The sequence below is a fragment of the Heptranchias perlo genome, chromosome 32, assembly GCF_035084215.1.
Source record: "Heptranchias perlo isolate sHepPer1 chromosome 32, sHepPer1.hap1, whole genome shotgun sequence".
Taxonomy (NCBI): Eukaryota; Metazoa; Chordata; class Chondrichthyes; order Hexanchiformes; family Hexanchidae; genus Heptranchias; species Heptranchias perlo.
In genome coordinates, this window is record NC_090356.1 from 6,040,953 (window position 1) to 6,056,580 (window position 15,628).

The 15,628-nt window shown below is 48.6% G+C and overlaps 1 protein-coding gene and 1 long non-coding RNA gene across 3 annotated transcripts in view; one reads left to right on the forward strand and one right to left on the reverse strand.

Annotated features, from left to right (window-relative positions):
- The window catches only part of LOC137300962 (uncharacterized), a 64,539-nt gene extending 51,189 nt beyond the window's left edge, over positions 1–13,350 (reverse strand). For both annotated transcript variants that reach the window (XR_010958187.1, XR_010958186.1), the window contains exon 1: positions 13,216–13,350. This is a non-coding gene — a long non-coding RNA (uncharacterized lncRNA). The remainder of the gene's footprint in view (positions 1–13,215) is intronic.
- LOC137300960 (multiple epidermal growth factor-like domains protein 6) overlaps positions 1–15,628 on the forward strand; it is a 292,410-nt gene that overhangs the window by 92,524 nt on the left and 184,258 nt on the right. The window lies entirely within an intron of this gene.

A 15,628-nucleotide genomic window follows, 5' to 3' on the forward strand; every position in this document is an offset into this window, starting at 1 on the left:
AGGCATGATGGGCTGAATGGCCTCCTTCTGCGCTGTAAGATTCTGTTAATAAATAAATCACTAATGTCGGATGAATATAATGCGGGGCTACGGTTATGTAAAGGGTTAATCCTGTGTTGCAGTAATCTGTCAATGGGAAATATACTGCAGGTGCGAGTGTTTCCAGCTCCTGTGAGGCACTGGGCACAGTGCCACTGAGTCAGGAAAGCTGTGGGGGTGGTTTCTGCTCCTGGTCATTTACCAGTGACTCCGGCTAGATTAGGTGCCAGCATCGGTTGTTCTCCGCCCATTAACGAGTCAGCATGTTCAAGAGAGATGGGGAGGATAGGTAGGAAAATGGGATTTGTGGGGGTTGGGGGGGGGGGGGTGGTGGTGAGGAGAAACTCTATCAATGTCAGCCCAGCACGCAACCCCCGTTAGCCAAAATATTGCAGCACTAAAAAAAGCCGACGGTGCAGTTCTGTGTAATTCCACTACCAGATTTGTGCCACAAGAGGCTGCTAGAGAGCCATGGAGGTGTTGTAGCACCATCTGGTGGAAGAGCGAGGCCAGTACAGTTTGGAGATCTTCGACGTGGAGATGCCGGAGATCTGAGGGTAGTGATTACCGTCAGGGACGTTACTGATTGATGTCGGTGATCTTACTGATTGCTGTGGGCCCCCCTCTTTATCCATGAGAATCCCAGGGGACCCCGTGCCCTTGCAGGGGTTTGTCACTCCATCCCTGTGAACCTCTGAAATATCTGCACTACAATATTGTCGACAGTCATTTTTACCCTGAGCACATGGAAAAGCAAAAGCCGAACGTGCTGGAAATACGAAGCAGATCGGCCGGTATCTGAGAGAGGAACGACCGGTTCCCTTTTTAGAGAGTAATCCCTACCTCTGTCCGTGATCAGTTCACAATCGTAGAATCGTACAGCACAGAAGGAGGCCGTTCGGCCCATTGAAAGAGCTATCCAATTAGTCCCACCCACCCCCCGCTCTTTCCCTGTAGCCCTGCAAATTTTTCTTTTTCAAGTATTTATCCAATTCCCTTTTGAAAGTTACTATTGAATGTGCCTTTCAGGCAGTGCATTCCAGATCACAACAACATAAAAAAAATTCTCCTCATCTCCCCCCTGGATTTTTTGCCAATTATCTTAAACCTGTATATTCTGGTTACTGACCCTCCTGCCAGTGGAAACAGTTTCTCCCTATCTAGTCTATCAAATCCTCTCATAATTTTGAACAACTCCAATAAATCTCCCCTTGACCTTCCCTGCTCTAAGGAGAACAATCCCAGCTTCTCCAGTCTCTCCACATAACTGAAGTCTTTCATCCCTGGCACCATTCTAGTAAACCTCCTCTGCAACCCTCTCCAAGGTCTTAATATCTTTTCCAAAGTGTGGTGTCCAGAATTGGACACAGTACTCAACCGTACAATACTCGACAGTCCATGACCTGCCAGATACCGAAGTCTAAATTGTCTGTTCTCCGGTGTTTAGACACCAATCGGAAAATCCAGGCTTTGGGAACTGAGCTGCGGAAAACTGGAACTTGGACCGTGAATTGATGCAAATGGGATGCAGTGCTGCTTGAACTGAACCTGGATTCCAAGACAGAGAGAAAAAAAATCGGAGAGACACATATATAAAAAAAACAGTTATTCAAATAAACTCTCAGTAATCAGCTGGTGCCTGATTATTTTCTCTGCTTCCCGTTGGGGCAGTTTAAATTGTTTTTATATTAGAATCTGATAGTTGATCTAAAAATAGCACAAAGTAATGAAGAGAATGGGCTGGCCGTGGGCCGTGGGGTGCAGCCGGGGGAATGCGGTGTGAGCCGCAGCCAGCTCTGGTATTACCGGAGCTGGCTAACCCTCTACCTCAGAGCGTCTGTACCCCGAGGGGGTTCGGCCTTTATTGACGAACTCTGTAATTGTGACTCCGCTAAAGGAATTGTCTCCTTGGCCAATTTTAAAGCCGCTTGCTCCCCAGGTTGTTCGTTACAGAGAACGACCAACGTTCTTCCAGCTTTTGTCGGAGGGAAATTTCACCCCCCCGCCCCGCCCACTCTCTACACTGAGTGTTTTCCAACACGGTTGCCGGTTACACGGAGAAATTATTGTTCCGCTTTTGGTGGTTTTCAAGTGGCAAATGTGCGATTCTCGTGCTGTCAGAACGTAACTTACCCTGACTGTCGGCATCAGAGACCCACTTTGTAATGGGCGAGGTGCCACCAAACTCGCTTTGCTTGTGCTTGGTGTCAGCTGTGGCTCAGTGGGTATCACTCTTGCCTCTGAGTCAGAAGGTTGTGGGTTCATAGTCCCATTCCAGAGACTTGAGCACATAATCCTAGGCTGATGCTCCAGTGCAATACTGAGGGAGTGCTGCACTGTTGGAGGCGCTGTCTTTTGGATGAAATGTTAAACCAAGGCCCCGTTTGTCCACTCAGGTGGACGTGAAAGATCCCATGGCACTATTTTGAAGAAGAGCTAGTGGAGTTCTCCCTGGTGTCCTGGTCAATATTTATCCCTCAACCATCATCACTAAAACAGATTATCTGGACATTATCTCATTGCTGTTTGTGGGATCTTGCTGTGTGTAAATTGGCTACCATGTTTCCTACAACAGTGTCTACACTTCAAAAGTACTTGATTGGCTGTAAAGTGCTTTGGGACATCCTGAGGCTATGGAAGGTGCTATATTAATGCAAGTTCTTTATTTCTGTGGTGTCAGATTGAGAATGGAGCCAGGTGGGAATGCTGAGTAGGGGAGAGCACGGATGGAGGAGGAGGCTGGTATAGCACCACTTTTCCTGATAGCTAAGTTGTTAGGTGCACGGTGCTGAGCCATTTAGCCCCAGGTTCCATATATCCTGAGTTAACTGAGCTCAACCAGTGGCAGTAGCGGTGCTACAGTTTGGCTTTAATGGTTGTTGCCTTAAGCAAGGGCAGGGGGAAATGAACCAGCTTGTGCAAATTTTAACACTACGCACAGCAGCCACCCTTGAGATTGTCAGCCTTGTGCTGTGAGCTCACGCCCATTAGGAACTGGGTTAAGGTTCACTTCACACAGACCCTCACAGCCAGCGGAGCAAGACTTAAACCCTGGCCCTAGAGGTGAAGGGCTGATTGTCAAACCCATTGTGCTACCTTGTTCCTTGTGGAACGTGATTACAACAACAACTTGCATTTACATAGCGCCTTTAACATGGTAAAACGTCCCAAGGCGCTTCACAGGAGCGATTATCTAACAAAATTTGACACTGAGCCACATAAGGAGATATTAGGACAGGTGACCAAAAGCATGGTCAAAGAGGTAGATTTTAAGGAGCGTCTTAAAGGAGGAGAGAAGGGTAGAGAGGTTTAGGGAGGGAATTCCAGAGCTTAGGGTCTAGACAGCTAAAGGCACGGCCATCAATGGTGGAGCGATCAAAATCGGGGACGCGCAAGAGGCCAGAATTAGAGGAGCGCAGAGATCTCGGAGGGTTGTAGGGGCCGGAGGAGGTTACAGAGATAGGGAGGGGCGAGGCCATGGAGGGATTTGAACACAAGGATGAGAATTTTAAAATGACAGTTTCAGTTTGCCTCCTTTCCGTCCCTGCGTGCTCCGTCTCCCTCTCGGTGTGATGTGCAGGCTGGGTGTGTCCCCATGGCTTGGAATTCCTGTCCCTTTGGCCCCAGGGCCAAGGCAAGGGGCAGGTTCTAAATATTTACACTGAAGATGGACATTATTCAGCAAACTCTGACTGGGAAAGGAAATGGCCGAGGGAGTGGCAGGGAGGATGGGTCGCGATGGAGCCAAGGATCCGATTTAAAGTAAAATGTTGAAGCTTCTCCGCTCACTCATTTGGTTAGTGGACTGTCAAGAACTTGCATTTATATACAGCGCCTTTCACAACCTCAGGACGTCCCAAAGTGCTTTACAGCCAATGAATTACTTTTTTTATTCCTTCATGGGATGTGGGCATCGCTGGCAAGGCCAACATTTATTGCCCATCCCTAATTGCCCCTTGAGAAGGTGGTGGTGCGCCGCCTTCTTGAACCGCTGCAGTCGTGTGGTGAAGTTTCTCCCACAGTGCTGTTAGAAAGGGAGTTCCAGGATTTTGACCCAGCGACAATGAAGGAATGGCGATATATTTCCAAGTCGGGATGGTGTGTGACTTGGAGGGGAACGTGCAGGTGGTGTTGTTCCCATGTGCCTGCTGCTCTTGTCCTTCTAGGTGGTAGAGGTCGCGGGTTTGGGAGGTGCTGTCGAAGAAGCCTTGGCGAGTTGCTGCAGTGCATCCTGTGGATGGTACACACTGCAGCCACAGTGCGTCGGTGGTGAAGGGAGTGAATGTTTAGGATGGTGGATGGGGTGCCAATCAAGTGGGCTGCTTTGTCCTGGATGGTGTTGAGCTTTCTGAGTGTTGTTAGAGCTGCACTCATCCAGGCAAGTGGAGAGTATTCCATCACACTCCTGACTTGTGCCTTGTAGATGGTGGAAAGACTTTGGGGAGTCACTTGCCGCAGAATACCCAGTCTCTGACCTGCTCTTGTAGCCTCATTATTTATGTGGCTGGTCCAGTTAGGTTTTTGGGCAATGGTGACCCCCAGGATGTTGATGGTGGGGGTTTCAGCGATGGTAATGCTGTTGAATGTCAAGGGGAGGTGGTTAGACTCTCTCTTGTTGGAGATGGTCATTGCCTGGCACTTGTCTGGTGCAAAAGTTATCCAGGTCTTGCTGCACGCGGGCACAGACTGCTTCATTATCTGAGGGGTTGCGAATGGAACTGAACACTGTGCAATCATCAGTGAACATCCCCATTTCTGACCTTATGATGGAGGGAAAGTCATTGATGAAGCAGCTGAAGATGGTTGGGCGTAGGACACTGCCCTGAGGAACTCCTGCAGCAATGTCCTGGGGCTGAGATGACTGGCCTCCAACAACCACTACCATCTTCCTTTGTGCTAGGTATGACTCCAGCCACTGGAGAGATTTCCCCCTGATTCCCATTGACTTCAATTTTACTGGGGCTCCTTGGTGCCACACTCGGTCAAATGCTGCCTTGATGTCAAGGGCAGTCACTCTCACCTCACCTCTGGAATTCAGCTCTTTTGTCCATGTTTGGACGAAGGCTGTAATGAGGTGTACACTTTTGAAGTGTAGTCACTGTTGTAATGTAAGAAACGCAGCAGCCAGTTTTACACACAGCAGGTTAAAATGACCAGATAGTCTGTTTTTTAGTGATGGTGGTTGAGGGATAATTGTTGGCCAGAACACTGGGGAGAACTCCCCGCTCTCCTTTGCAATAGTGCCATGGGAACTTTTATGTCCATCTGAGAGGGTAGACTGTTTAAAGTCTCATCCAACAGTGCAGCGCTCACTTAGTACTGCACTGGGAGTGTCAGCCTAGATTTCGTTCTCAAGTCTCTGGAGTGGAACTTGAACCCACAAACTTTTGGGGGAAAATCAGCAGAGTTGCCACTTCCGAACACTCTCCACCGAACACTCTCCACCGCCCCCTGTTGGAAAGTGCGTGCGTGGAGGTCAGGTGATGGGGCTGGACTGTAAAGCCTTCTGGGATCAAATAACCTGCCAAAACCCAGCGTCTAGGCTCCCGTATGAAATGAGGTCACTCAGGTAAAGTGCTGGGGCACATAGAATCTGAACCCCAACAAGGAGTCAACACCTTCAGGGCAGGAGGGGGAGAAATTGGAAAAGACGAAGAGACTCGCAAGTGATTGGAGATTAGAGCTCACTCCTGTTCCTGGGCAGGAGCGGAGTGACTCACTACTAGTGACGCCAGTTTGGGGGTGCTGTACTCTGTACCAGTGTTGATGCCAGTTTGGGGGTGCTGTACTCAGTACCAGTGATGCCAGTTTGGGGGTGCTGTACTCACTACCAGTGATGCCAGTTTGGGGGTGCTGTACTCAGTACCAGTGATCCCAGTTTGGGGGTGCTGTACTCAGTACCAGTGATGCCAGTTTGGGGGTCCTGTACTCACTACCAGTGATGCCAGTTTGGGGGTGCTGTACTCAGTACCAGTGATCCCAGTTTGGGGGTGCTGTACTCAGTACCAGTGATGCCAGTTTGGGGGTGCTGTACTCAGTACCAGTGATGCTAGTTTGGGGGTGCTGTACTCAGTACCAGTGATGCCAGTTTGGGGGTGCTGTACTCAGTACCAGTGATCCCAGTTTGGGGGGTGCTGTACTCAGTACCAGTGATGCCAGTTTGGGGGTGCTGTACTCAGTACCAGTGATCCCAGTTTGGGGGTGCTGTACTCAGTACCAGTGATCCCAGTTTGGGGGTGCTGTACTCAGTACCAGTGATCCCAGTTTGGGGGTGCTGTACTCAGTACCAGTGATCCCAGTTTGGGGGTGCTGTACTCAGTACCAGTGATGCCAGTTTGGGGGTGCTGTACTCAGTACCAGTGATCCCAGTTTGGGGGTGCTGTGCTCAGTACTAATGTTTTTATCATAGTTGCTGTGCCTATTGATTGTTGCAGAAATAATGCAGAGATATTCCTGCGTAAGGCACAGATCAACAGAACCAAAGTACCGGGAAGAGGGTCAGTAGCACATCCCTGCCCCTCTCTTACAGTGTGGGCTGGCATGAAGGCCCACTCTTTACCGTCAAGCCAACGTCCAAGTGGTCTAGTCGGAGGAGGGCAGTTCTGCCTCAGTAAGGTCCAACAGTGGAACATCACATTGAACTGGATCAGTAGACGACCTGAGGCTTCACAGTAGCATCCAGCCCTCAGCTACTGGGCATTTTAAAAAAAATTGCTAGTGTGAGTTAGAGGTTTGCACACATCTTTTATGTTGTAAGCTTTGTTCAATGATCTGACTTAATCCCACTTTGGGATCAGAATGAAACACCAGCTCCTGAAGAGATTAGACAAGAGATCAGACAAACTTCTTAAAGTTTGGATTGGAGCCAGACATTAAATGAATGTCTCCTTTTGATGTATATCTAAAACAGGAGTTACTATGCTGGAACCTGATTGGTGAAATCTGCTTAATTGGAGTAATAATTCATCCCACATTACAACTTTATAAGTACTTCAGTGGCTGTGAAGTGCTTTGGGACGTCCCGAGATCATGAAAGGCACTATATAAATGCAAGTCTTTCTTTCTTTCTCTCATCTTCCTCTCTCTCTTTTGGAGTGGTACTGGATGGACAGTGTTTGGCCAGAGTTTTACTGGACGGACAGTGTTTGGCCAGAGTTTTACTGGATGGACAGTGTTTGGCCAGAGTTTTACTGGACGGACAGTGTTTGGCCAGAGTTTTACTGGACGGACAGTGTTTGGCCAGAGTTTTACTGCATGGACAGTGTTTGGCCAGAGTTTTACTGGATGGACAGTGTTTGGCCAGAGTTTTACTGGACGGACAGTGTTTGGCCAGAGTTTTACTGGATGGACAGTGTGCCTCCCTGGTTCCCTGCCAGATATACATTACTTTTGATTGCAGAATGTGATCTGATTTTTTTTGTCAAAGTCTGGTACTTTTCTAAAAATATTTCAATTCTGTTGCAAAACAAAGATACTTTACAGATTCCGGCTAATTGCTGTATCTCCTGGCCATGAGTTCTGCTCTCAACCACGGTCGGACTTTGTATTTCTTCTGGTTTAACCATCTGACTGTCACAGTGCTCAGAACTATCAGAAGCTGGAATCAAGCCTGAGATAAATGTTAGTGGGGAAGGAGGAGAGAGACCGAGGCCTCTCCTCTTTCCAGTGGCTTCTGAGGGTCTTCCAGCAATCTGTATCCAGTTCCCGTTAGACACAGGCCCACATTGGACGGATTCCCGGAAATAAGCTCTTACTGCTCACACTGTATGGATTGGTCCTAGGGGAGAGACAACAGGAAATGGTAATGTCAAGCTTGTATATTGGGTCAGGATGGTCGGGGTGGGGGCGGGGGGGAGGGGATGTTCTACGGACATTTGGGTTGAAGAATGTTGTTGGGCAACATCAAACAGCCCAGCAGATGATTGGTTGAGGCTGTCACTATGTGGAAAGTGGATATGGCGACCCTTGACCCTTCAAACAAACAAAGAATTCTGGAAAACGCAGCTGAAATACAAATATTTATACAGATTTATATTTAACTCCAGCCCTCCCTCCAGTCTTTCCCTCTTATCGTCAGAAGGCATTGACTATCACTTGGGGTACTGTCCCACACAAATGTTGGGCTACCTCCAGTACCTGACCCCCAATGGCCATTCTTCATGACTGAGCCTAGACAGTAAGGTTGGCATCACAGTCAAAACCAATCCTGTCCTCACCTGACATTTACGCAGATGCCCTTTCCAGCAGGGGTCACTGAACAGCGATGGAGAGCAGCAGCCCTGGCTGATAGGTCCCCCTCCCTAGCCCAGGGTTACTGAGGCCACGTGTAGCACCCCTACTACCACACCAGCTCACTCACCGCAGACCAGGCCTCGAACCTCAAGCTTTCCTGGTGCAGTGGGCAGCGCTTTTTATACCCACTAGGATATCAGAGGAACAGTAGCCAGGTGGATATCTCACCTTGGCCAGAGCCAATTCAGGAGAAGCCAAGGCTGAGGCATGGGGCTTCTCCAGAGGCAAAGAGGGAGGATTGGTGGTTTTTTTTTACATAGAATTTACAGCACAGAAAAACAGGCCTAACTGGTCAGTGCTGGTGTTTATGCTCCACATGAGCCTCCTCCAACTCTACTTCATCTAATCCTATCAGCATATTCTTCTATTCCTTTCCCCCTCACGTGTTTATCCGGCTTCCTCTTAAAGGCATCTGTGCTATTCGCCTCAACCACTCCTTGTGGTAGCGAGTTCCACATTCTAACCACCCTCCGGGTAAAGAAGTTGCTCCTGAATTCCTTATTGGATTTATTAGTGACTATCTTATATTTATGTCCCCTAGTTTTGGACTCCCGCACAAGTGGAAACATCTTCTCTACGTCTACCCTAACAAATCCCTTCATAATTTTGAAGACCTCTATTAGATCATTTTGTTGTCCACGTGCGTCGACTAGTTGGTTGGTGACGGAGCAGCATCGGTGAAAGGCCGGGAGTAAGTTACTCTAGTTTCGCTTGTGTTCCCAGCGAGAATCTTCCCCCATCCCTGGCGGATGTTGAGAGATTGCGCACGTCCAGCCCATCCCTGCAATGAAAAATCGCGGTCCTCATGGGTGCAGTTTCCCGATCTGTACTGGCCCCAGGGTGAGGCCTGGTGGCAGGAGTAGGCAAGCGGGAAATTGACCCTCATACTCTTTCCATCAGCGCTGGGTGCGTAACACAGGAGTGCAGGAACATTAAAAATAGGCACCAAAAACTTCTCCTTATTGAATGCAACCAAAATACGCTCACTCTAAACAGCAAGTCCCTGCCGATCAAAGACGTCCAGCCATGCTCTAACCACCTTCTATTTACATCCTATATAAATTGAAGGCCGTCAACAGTTTTAGGAAGGAAGTGATCATGTTGCTAGGCGACAGTTTAAATGGAATTTCCAAATTGCTCTCCTTGTACCGCAGGCGCCAGTAACAATTAGCAGCTCCGCCCGCTACAAGGTGCCGAAGGATCGGATGAAGCCCATGCGGTGCGGCCTGGCTACTTTCCTATCGCTGCAGCCACAAGTGCTTTACATCGAGTTACATCGAGTCTACAGCCCAGAAATAGGCCATTCGGCCCAACCTGTCTGTGCTGGCATTTATGCTCCACACGAGCCTCCTCCCACCCCTCTTCATCTAATCCTATCAGCATATCCGTCTATTCCTTTCTCCTTCATGTGCTTATCTGGCTTCCCCTTAAATGCATCTTTGCTATTCGCCTCAACTTCGCCTCTTTATGGTGGTGAGTTCCGCATTCTAACCACTCTTTGGGTAAAGAAGTTTCTCCTGAATTCCCTATTGGATTTATTAGTGACTATCTTATATTCATGACCTCTAGTTTTGGACTCTCCCACAAGTGGAAACATTCTCTCTATGCCTGCCCTATCAAACCCTTTCACTATCTTAAAGACCTCTAACGGGTCACTCCTCAGCCTTCTCTCTTCTAGAGAAAAAAGCTCCAGCCTGTTCAGCCTTTCCTGATAAGTATATCGTCTCAGTTCTGGTATCATCCTTGTGAATCCTTTTTGCACCTTCTCCAGTGCCTCCATGTCCATTTTATAATATGGAGACCAGAACCGTGCCCAGTAATCCAAGTGTGGTCTAACCAAGGTTCCAAAGAAGTTTAACATAACTTCTCTGCTTTTTAATTCTATTCCTCCAGAAATGCTTTACGTTTCACTCCAAATTCCTCACTACAAACTACAGCTTCACCATTCACCAGAGATTGCCGCTGGCTGCGTGAGACTCGTAGCTACGGCCTTGAGTTTCAGGTCGTGCGTTCAAGCCTCACTCCGTGACTTGAGCACATAATCTCGGCTGACATTTCAGTGCTGCACTGTCGGAGCTGCCACCATTTGGATGAGGTGTTAACCCGAGGTTCAGGTGGACATTTAAAGATCCCATTGAACTATTGGATGCAGAAACGGGGAGTTCTCCTGGTGTCCTGGCCAACATTCCTCCCTCAAGCAAGAACCATGAAAATAAAGCAGACTGGCTTGTAATTCATCTCGTTGCTCTTTTGGGATCTTGCTATGTATAAAATGGTGGCCATATTGCCTATATAACAACAGCCACTGCACTTTAAACTAGCCCATTGTATGTGAAGTTCTTTGAGATATTTCTGAGAGACTATATAAATACAAGTCCTCTCCTTTTATGTTAAGACAATACATAAGAAACCTGCACTTGTGACTCGGGCCAACATCAGGGGTATGGTTGGAGCAATTCAATAGCCACATAATCGGGGTCCAGGGCCGAGAATTTCCTTGCAGTTGTTCCCGCTCCGCCACCGTCACTTTGCCGGAAGTGCAGCGGAAATTCTGTTTACTTCCGATGAAGTTTCGGTGACAGAGCGTGAGCAGCTTTGAGGAAATTCACCCCCATGGCTGAGGGTTGCCAACTCTGGTCGGATGTATTCCTGGAGGTTTCATCACATGACCTCCCGTCTCCAACCGCCCCACCCGGTCAATCAGCCGTTTATTCCCCACCTCCAATATTTTTGTAACTAATAAAGGAAAGTGGTCGCGAAGAAAATGAAAAAAATTGTCTTTAACGCCCCTATGATTTCTCTCCCGAGTTTGCTCGCTGCAGTGTCCTGGAGATTCATCTTTAATTCCTGGAGACTCTACTTGGATTATTCTATGATTAGTGGGCCAGACAACTCCTCAGATTGAGAACGGGGGCTGAACAGTCAGCTTCAAAAAATGTGTTCCTTTTGACAGGCCTCGATTAAAAGCCTGCCCCGGGGCCGTTTGGGATGTGTTTGGTCCGTTCTAGCTAGCGTAGTGTTTAAGATTCCTGGAGGACTGAGTGATATTATGTGACGTGCGCCCACAGTCGCACAGCTGCACCGAGGAACAGTGTAAACCAGCCAGTCAGTCCTCAGATTGACCCTGATTCAAATTACAAGACCAAAGTGTCGAGCAGCTCTCATCAAGACCCGAGAGTTTCAATGAGTTCAGATGCAGCTCCCACCTAACATTTCATTCTGACATAATAAACCCACGCTCTTGACATTCGCAAAGCTCACGCTATTTTGGGGCCGTTATGTCAGACAAGATCAATACAAAGGCGTAAATCTCCGGACCCAACCCCCTCTCCCACCTCGCCAGCATTATTCAATGTGGATATCCAGAGCTAAAACCCGAGGCCTAGCTTGTGTGTTTACAGTTTCCACCCTCTTCAGACCTTCGCAGTATGAAGTCTGCTATCTCACAGGACTCCACTAGGATTCCAGTAAAGTGTATTGGCAGGTGAGATAAATTTGCAACCTCTGACTCACAGATGAAAATGCTGCCCATTAGCCAAGTTGATTCATAAGTGGCTTGGCGGGAGAGGGTGAGTAGGGGAAGGGGAATATCTATGGTGGAGGTGGTGAAAGGGGCGGAATATAATGGATGAAGTTGGATAAAACCAGTCTGAACAGCTGTGATACCGACTGATGGATCAATTATTGGATCAGTGGCAATGGTGAACAAGTGATGAGCTGATCACTTTAATGCTGCTGATCCACACGTAGATAACCAGTTAATCTGATAAACCGTCAGTTACCGTGATACGACACCCATGGGTTAAAAATCCCACTGCACCCAATTGGGGCACACCTGGACACATTGTGCGGTCCCAGCCTGCGATTCTCCGCCCTGTTAACTTCGAATGATGCAAATTCAGGGAGTGGGGGGGTGCCCCGTTTCCCACGGCCTGCAACGAGAGCGGACGAGGCGGAGTTTTAACTACTTCAAATGCGTGGCCTTGTTACTGCAGTTGGCCGAGGTCGCAGAAGGCTGCCTGCCAGTAACCATGGGAACTGTACCTCAGCATGAGTCAGCACCTCCAGGAACTGGGAAGCGAAAGTAGAGGAAGCTAAAGAGAAAAAAAATTGGCAGATAGGAAGGGAAGGAATTGGGCGGTGTGGTAAATTAGAAGGCTGACCTTTTGTCTCTGGGCCTCGCATTCCCATCCAGCCCAGACTGATGGGATTTAAATCTCCTCTCTTAAGAAGAAAAGAAAGAGCTTGCATTTATATAGCGCCTTTCACGACCTCAGGACGTCCCAATGGGCTTTACAGCCAATTAAATCCTTTCAAAGTATGGCCACTGTTGTAATGTAGGAAACGCGGCAGCCAATTTGGGCACAGCAAGGCCCCATAAACAGCAATGTGATGATGACCAGATAATCTGTTTTGGTGATGTTGGTTGAGGGATAAATATTGGCCCAAGACACCGGGGAGAACTCCCCCTGCTCTTCTTCGAAATAGTGGAATCTTTTACGTCCACCTGAGAGGGGACTCGGTTCAACGTCTCATCCAAAAGACGGCACCTCCGACGGTGCAGCACTCCCTCAGTGTTGCGCTGGAGTGTTGGCCTAGATTTTGTGCTCAAGGCACTAGGAGCAGGATTATGAACCACACAACCTTCTAACTCAGAGGCACAAGTGCTACCCACTGAGCCACGGCTAGCACCCAAGTAAGTTAATTGAGTATGGGAGACTCTCACCGGGACTAGAGAACACGCAGTACAAGTTTTAAGTAGGCCCCTTGTGTTATTGAGTTTTACCCGCGGGGCGCCTGCTACTTTATTCCCCACATACTCGGGCTTCTGATCTCTCTGAGCAAGCCAAACCAGCCCGACGTTCGAGGGAGATTTATACTCACAGTCTGGCGCGATGAGCACGGACACAAAACCAGGAGAGTGATTAATTTGCTTGCTGAAAAAAAATCCTGGCTGTGCAACAAAGGAATGTTGTGGACTTGACAGTGAGTGTGCTGAGAAAATAATGAACCGGAGGCTGCTGGGCTGGGGAGGTCAAAGGGTAGCTGAATAACTCACCACACCAACAAGCAGCAGCCAATCTGGTGACCAGTTTAAAACGATTGAGGTAACCAAAGGAACAGCTGGTCTCTCCCTCCATAAATAATTGTTTAGCTGGAGACTTTGCCGCAGAACATGACGAAGGAGGGAGATTTTTTTCATTTTGTTTTAAGGGGGAAAAGAGAATTACATAGAATCCACAGCACAGAAACAGGCCATTCGGCCCAACTGGTTTGTGCCAGTGTTTATACTTCACGCGAGCCTCCTCCCGTACCTCTTCGTCTAACCCCATCAGCATATCCTTCTATTCCTTTCCCCCTCATGTACTTGTCTAGCTTCCTCTTTTATGCATCTACGCTTTTTGCCTCCACTACTCCATGTGGTAGCAAGTTCCACATTCTAACCACTCTCTGTATGAAGAAGTTTCCCCTGAATTCCCTATTGGATTTATTAGTGACTATCTTATATTTATGGCCCCTAGTTCTGGTCTTCCCCACAAGTGGAAACATCTTCTCCGAGTCTACTCTATCGAACGTCTTCATAATTCTATGAGGTGACCCCTCAGCCTTCTCTTTTCTAGACTCATTCTCTGGTTCTTCCCTGTTGCTCCAGTTGGGGAGATGCCTCACTCCGCCCAGTGTCTCTCCTACGCAGCCCAGCTGAGCTTAGTGCGAGGGGTCGCAGGCACACACCAGACCTGCACTGCTCCCCACACTGATGTGTTGTGACACTAGGCTGGGTGACACACATGTTTTGTTCACTATCATGTAATCGGGCAGAAGTGGCAGACATGTTTATCTCTCTGTTGAGCCGATTCGACCAATGACTCGTGCCAGTCTCGGAGAGCGACATATGTCTGAGTTGGAGACGGTGCTGGTGCACTTTGGTGGTGGGAAATGTTTCTTTAAACCCGATTTTAACTCGGGGCGGGAGTCAGGCCGGTGAGGGGGGAGAGGGGGTTGCTGAGATGGGCAGTGAACCCGGGAGATTTTAACCCTTGCCCGAAGTCGGCAGCTGGCCGATGGGCGTGAGGGGAATTTTGGGTAGCAGGAGGCCATCACCAGGGAGCGAAGGAATGACCCCCCCCCCCCGGCATTCAGTTCAGTGGCTGGGAGGGGGTTTCTGAGCGGCCCGTGGTTGGGGGAGGGGTGGGGGCGTGAAGCCCAGGGGCAGAGGAGTCCTAAACTCTCCTTGTGCGGCACTCCTTCTCCTCCTGGCGTTGCAAGAAAAGCAACAAAAAGAAAGAAGAAAGACGCCAAACATTTTGGGCCTCTTCTAGCCCCGATTTCTCTTCGCACTGGATTGGCTCGGTGGGAAAGTCACAACGACTTCTCCGCCCAGGCTTCTGGTTAAAATAGCAGTCGGGTCCCAATGACATCATCGGAGCGCCGATCTGCATATCTAAAGAAGGACCCCAGCCGGCTTCCAGCGAGCGTCCGTCTCGCCTGCTCGGAAGAGCAGGTTCAATTTAGAATTTGCGGGAAGACAGCGAGTTCTCAGTGGGTCAGTCCCACGGGCGATTCTAACTGACCACCCAGGGTGGGCAGGGTTAAAATCGCCCCTTTTGTGTGAGGAGCAGGTGGAGTGGGGGGAGGATAAACAATTATCGATGCCATAGCAACCCGATGACAAGAGCAAAAGCCTAAGTCATAATATGAGATAAATTGGATGCTTTCTCTCGCCGTTCATGTGTTGGGGTCACCGAGTGATCCTGCGAGGGGCAGCTGTGCTAACGGGATAACTTGCTTAACTCAGCAGCTTTCAAAGAAAACAAAAAATGTGATAAACAAATCGTGGGAGACGGAGCTTTGGCAAAACACAGGAAGCCCTTGAAAGGAGCTGATTTGAGCATTTGGAGGTATGCAGGATCATACCCTTTTGCTTGGCTGTGCCTTATTTTTTGTTTATCGTGGAATTCTGTCTTGCAGTTTGGAATGAAGTCACTGGCCAATCTCCAATTCTTCGATTTGAAAACTGTACAAACCTTTACTCATCTGACACGGGATGGCTCAGTCCATTCAATTTATCTCAATTGAATTCGGTCTCAAGAAATAAGATTCAACAACAAGGCGGCATTCATATAGCACCTTTTTCTTAGAGAAACGTAACAGAGGAGTAAAAATGGGCATCCAACATCAGTGGGGGAGTTAGGCCTGGGGGAATCGATAGGTTTTGAGAAGGTATTCAAAGGCAGGGAGTGAGACAGTGGGGCTTAGAGAGGGAGTTCCAGCGACTGGGACCAATACAGCTGAAAGC